Below are 5,809 nucleotides of genomic sequence, written 5' to 3' on the forward strand. Positions count from 1 at the left end.
AGCATAACTGATAACCCTTTCAAGCCCGTCAGTCTTTTGCACAAGGACGGCACCGAGTCCTACGCTGCTTGCGTCGGTGTGTATTTCCGTATCGGCGCAATCGTCGAAATGCGCAAGTATGGGTGGCGTCTGCAGGTGTCGTTTAAGTTCTTGAAAGGCTTGCACTTGCGCCGTTTCCCACCTGAATTCCACGTTATTCTTCGTGAGAAGCGTCAGTGGTACGGCGATCCGTGAAAAGTTTTTGACGAAGCGTCGGTAATAGGCACATAAGCCGAGAAATCGGCGCACGGCCTTCTTGTCGCTGGGTGGCGCAAAGTCGGTGATGACAGCTGTTTGCCGCGGGTCTGGGCGCACTCCAGACTTGCTGATCACATGACCCAGAAACAAGAGCTCGTCATACGCAAATCTGCACTTTTCTGGCTTCAGGGTCAGTCCAGAGGCCTTGACTGCTTGAAGTACTGCCTCAAGCCGCCGGAGATGCTCGTCGAAGGTCGAGGAAAACACGACGACGTCGTCCAAATACACAAGGCACGTCTGCCACATCAATCCGGCCAGTACGGTGTCCATGACACGCTGGAACGTCGCAGGTGCCGAGCAAAGACCGAAAGGCATGACCTTGAACTCAAAGAGGCCGTCGGGTGTTATAAAGGCAGTCTTTTCTCGGTCTCCCTCATCGACAATAATAGCGAAAGTTGGGCTAGTTGGTGGTTCATGCTTGGGATGTAAAAACAGCGCAAAATATAGACAAGGACAGAGGAAGAGACGACACCGCGCTGTGTCGTCAGCGTGGTGTCGTCTCTTCCTCTGTCCTTGTCTATATTTTGCGCTGTTTTTACCTCCCTCATCGACTTCGATTTGCCAGTAGCCGGTCTTGAGGTCCATCGACGAAAAGTACGTCGCGTTGTGAAGTCGATCCAGGGTGTCGTCTATTCGTGGGAGGGGGTACACCTCCTTCTCGTGATTTTGTTCAGGCGCCGATAATCAACGCAGAAGCGCAGTGTCCCGTCCTTCTTCTTCACTAACACCACGGGTGACGCCCACGGACTCTTGGACGGCTGGATGATGTTGTCGCGTAGCATCTCGTCGACTTGTTTCTTTATCGCGTCGCGCTCTCGAGTAGAAACTCTGTAGGGGCTCTGACGGAGTGGTCGAGAATTTTCTTCTGTTATAATGCGGTGCTTCGCGAGGGGCGTTTGTCAGACCCGCGATGACGACGAGAAACAGTCCTTGTATTGCAAGAGCAGGGTTTTGAGCTGGTCTTGCTTGGCCTTCGGAAGGCTCGGGTTGACGTCAAAATCCGGTGCGGGACCTCTATTCGGCAAAGCAGGTTCGGCAGCATCGAACTGGGCGAAAGCATCGCTGGTGGCTACACATTCGTCGATGTAGGCAACCGCCGTACTAAAGTTGAGGTGCCTATATTCGTGGCTGAAGTTTGTCAGCACTACTTTTGCTTTACCGTCAGGCAGCTCGGCTATACCTCGTGCGACGCAAATTTGACGGTTCAGGAGTAGGTGCTGATCACCCTCGATGACGCCTTCAAGGTTCGCAGGTTTTTCGGTGCAGACGGAAATAATGACGCTGGAGCGCGGCGGAATGGTCACCTGCTCTTCTGTCACAATCAATGCATGGTTGCCTGGCATCGCGTGGGGCGGGAGCGCTTTGTCTGAGTTCAGTGTTATCGACTCAGACCTCAGGTCGATGACCGCGCCGTGGTCACTTAGGAAGTCCATTCCAAGTATCACATCCCTGGAGCAGTTCTGTAGGATTACAAAGCTCGCAGGATAAGTCCGGTTATTGATGGTGGCTCTCGCCGTGCAGACACCAATCGGCGTTATCAGGTGGCCTCCAGCTGTCCGGATTTCGCGTCCACTCCAAGCGGTCTTTACTTTCTTCAGCTTGGTGGCGAACGGTCCACTGAAGACAGAATAGTCGGCTCCGGTGTCGACGAGAGCTGTGACGCTTTGGCCATCGATAAGATCGTCGAGGTCGCTAGTTCGTCGTCTCGCGTTGCAGTTAGGTCGTGGCGTGGGGTCACAGCTGCGTCGGTGTGTTCCGCTGCTTCCATTTTGCGTCGTCGGGTCTTCTTCAGTCCGCGAGATTTCGTCGTCAGGGGTCTGTCTGGTTCGCATCGTGTTCTGAAGGTTTCGTCGCGGCGTCGTCGTCGGCGGCGGAGGATCTTCGGTAGTTCGTCGTACAGCAACCGCACCTCCATCGGTTGCTGACCTTAGTTTTCAGGATACGGGCTAGGCGACCGGCCTCGGTTTGGGCCAGTGTACAGCCGGCGGTGCGGTGACATGTAGCGGCCGGGCGACGGCGAGCCGAAAGGTCGTCGTTCTTGCCACTGTGTTCCGGTGAGGTAGTCGTCGATGTTGCGCGGCCGTTCGCCTGGCCGCGGGCGCGGCGCGTTGATTGCGAATCCGCGTAGTCCCATCTGTCGGTACTGGCAGCGGCGGTACGTGTGGCCGGCCTCTCCGCAGTGGTAGCAGAGCAGGCGGTTGTCGGGGGCACGCCAGACATCGGTCTTCCTCGGGGTGTTGCGCTGGCCGACAGGTGGTCGGTAGGGCGTCGGTGGCGGCGGCGCGTCTGGCGACGGTACTGTGGCGGTGTGGCGTCTTGGCGGGGGCGTGGAGGAGGAGCATGACGGCGGGCTGCAGCAACATAGGTAATAGCTTGCGGTTGCGGCTCTGCTAGCTGAGGCGCGCCGAGTGAATACTGGATCTCCTGGCGCACGACGTCGGCGATGGACTCTACTTGAGGTTGCGACAAAGGTAGTATTTTTCGCAACTCCTCTTGCACGATTGCTCGAATCGTCTCACGCAGGTCGGCGGGTCCTAGGGCTTGAACGTCGGCGTAGCTTGTAGCCGAGAAGCTGCGGTTGTATTGCCGCGTTCGCATCTCGAGCGTTTTCTCGATCGTGGAAGCCTCCGATGCAAATTCGGCCACCGTCTTCGGCGGGTTCCTTATCAATCCTACGAAGAGTTCCTGTTTGACACCCCGCATGAAGGAGCTCACTTTCTTCTCTTCGGGCATACTTGGGTCGGCGTGTCGAAACAGGCGATTCATCTCTTCCGTGTAGATGGCAATATTTTCGTTGGGCAGCTGCACACGGGTCTCCAGCATAGCCGCGGCCCGTTCCTTGCGGACCACGCTCGTGAACGTGCTTAGGAACGTCGTCCGAAAGAGATCCCATGTTTGTAGGGCGGATTCTCTGTTCTCGAACCACGTCCTCGCGGCGTCTTCTAGGTAGAAGTAGACGTGGCGCAGCTTCTCTTCAGTGTCCCAGTGGTTGAAGGTGGCGACTCGCTCGTACGTCTCCAGCCAGCTCTCCGGGTCTTCAAACGACGATCCACGGAAAGTCGGTGGCTCCCTTGGCTGTTGCATCACTACCGCGGGCGGTGGCGCAGTGTCTGTCATCGTTGCCGCAGTCGTGGTCCTGGCCTTTCTGTTCCGAGTGTTGTCGGGTAGAGGTCCGTACTCCGCTGCTAGGCCGTCTTGCCTACGGCTAGCTCGCTGGTCGTGGTTGGCGTCGATGTCTTCTCCTGGATGGCGTCGATGTCTTCACGGCTTGACGGGGGCGTCCGGATCATGAAGGAACAGCACCCCCACCAGATGTCACGTGGTCGTGACGTCGACGAAGGCAGCAGTCAGCACGTCCGAGATGAAACTCTTTATTAGGCCGAACTTGTGGCCGGGAAAATGAACCTCCAGCTACAGCAATAAACTGATAGCGGCGAACAGAGCGTCGACCGTCGATCAACTGACAAGCGGTCAAACGCGTCGGCGTTTATACAGGCCCTATAGAATTTTCCAGCAATATCGCTGGTGGCGGCATTATCTCTCGACAAAGCTAGAACATTCACAGGCGGCGCGCATTCTTAACAAAACGATCTACTACAATCGAGAAGCTTCTGGAGCACTGCTTTGCGGACAGCGTCGATCCTTGATAAACGTCCTAGCTGGTCAAACCCGAATAATTCAAACTAAAACAAGAAGTGGGCGTGGCAATATCATATGCCATTTGTACCATTGACCTGTTGCCAGGCAGAATGACGCAACTTCTGAGTTGAGGACACAGTGAAGGTAGCACGTTACATAACAAGAAAGCCATTTTCTCCTCACAAACTTTCTTTTGGAGAAACATTCCTTCGAATGTTATCATACAGCTCGTTGTAAACTGTATCAGATTGTATTCTGTGAGAGGAAGAGCGAAGACGAAGCTGCGCGATCGCCATAGAAGACTCGAGGAAGAGCGCACGGGGTCGGGAAGCACGTGACAGCGTTCGAGGCAGCGCTGCGTGCACCCTGTCACCGTTTCAGAAATGAAAGGAAAAAGTGCTTTGAAGTTTTATTTTGAAAAATAGGAATACCAGTAAGAACTCTAAATATCCTCTCACTTAGGGCTGCTTCATTGGAATATAGTAGCAGGCACGTCGGCGGGGCCCTCTGCGAATTCCTGGGTGACACGAAGAGATTACGTTGCTAGTTCGTTGTTTCTCAGTTTATTGCTTCTCATTCCCTAAAAAAATCTTATGTATTTCTTTATTTCCTTTTGTTCTATCACGAAAATCACCTTATTCTATTTGAAAAAAAGCCACTTTCCCTTTCCATAGCTGATAACTTAATGTCCCAATTTACATTAACCACCGGCTACATGACCAATCCTCCGTTGTGAGTGTGAGCCAAATGCAAGGAACCCACAAACAAACAAGCGGCGTGCAAGGACAGACGGTTCTCGGCTGAACATCCGATCAAGGGAACTAGGCGACGTCCTCAAGGCGCTCTTCTGTTCCTGGATTCCGGCTGGGTGACTGGCCCAGAGATCAGGCGTGGTTTCGCTGTTCTGGCTGCCATAAAGAGCAGCTGCGAGTTCCGATTTGCTGTGGGCCGATGTTCGTGCTGCCGTTCGGGGTGGCTGCCGCGAGCCTGGTGTGCTGAGAGCTGCTGCGGAGCTACCAAGCTATCGCTACCCTAGTGCTGCTGCTGCAGAAGGTCGTCTCATGGCGTTGTACGACTCACGTTGAGGACGTCAACAAGCCAAGCGGCGCGCCGTCTACAAGCGATCGGCGTCCAGCAGGCCACAAGCTAAACACGGCGAGAGACCTCATTCAGAGACACATTTTGTACAGGACTGCATGCGACAGACAATTTTCAGTGGCACTTAATTATCAGTCGCATTTTTCTCTGTAAATATCATTGTGTGTGTGTCCACTCCTGGCTCGATCGCTCCTTGGCTAGCGGTCCTGGGCCCAAACCTGACACTACATCACATATACTTACGTTCACTTTTTGCAGTTCCGACAAGGAATGGAATGACATGCTGAACGATTGGTACGAGCAGACCATTGGCAGCCCTCGAATTGCGCCGTATGTATCAGATGACCTCCTGGCAACTTCAACACATTTGAAGATTCCTTACCAATTGGTATCACGTTTAAAGTATTAAACCGCGTTACATGTGTATTACCTTCGGCTACTTTCGATACTGGCACATTTGTAGCGCAAATACTTTACATTATCGCCTAATCGCCAGAAGTGAAGTGACTGGGACGACTGCGATGGCGTATCTGATCACACCTCGCGAGAACGTTGCAGCATCCCTCCGAGGTTTGTGTGGTAAACTTTCCGACTGCAGTAGCCACACACATAAATTACATTGCCTTACGTTCATATAAGTGGAGATCTGCAACGATTACTGCTGCCTAGGACACAATGAGCCAGCATAACGCTTGCTCACAGTCCAGGCCCCCACAGGTGTTTGAAGATGTCAGAAAAATTGAGGCGGTGAACTCACATTCATGGTTGCGTTCGT

Source organism: Rhipicephalus sanguineus, unplaced genomic scaffold (assembly GCF_013339695.2).
Source record: "Rhipicephalus sanguineus isolate Rsan-2018 unplaced genomic scaffold, BIME_Rsan_1.4 Seq375, whole genome shotgun sequence".
NCBI classification, from domain to species: domain Eukaryota; kingdom Metazoa; phylum Arthropoda; class Arachnida; order Ixodida; family Ixodidae; genus Rhipicephalus; species Rhipicephalus sanguineus.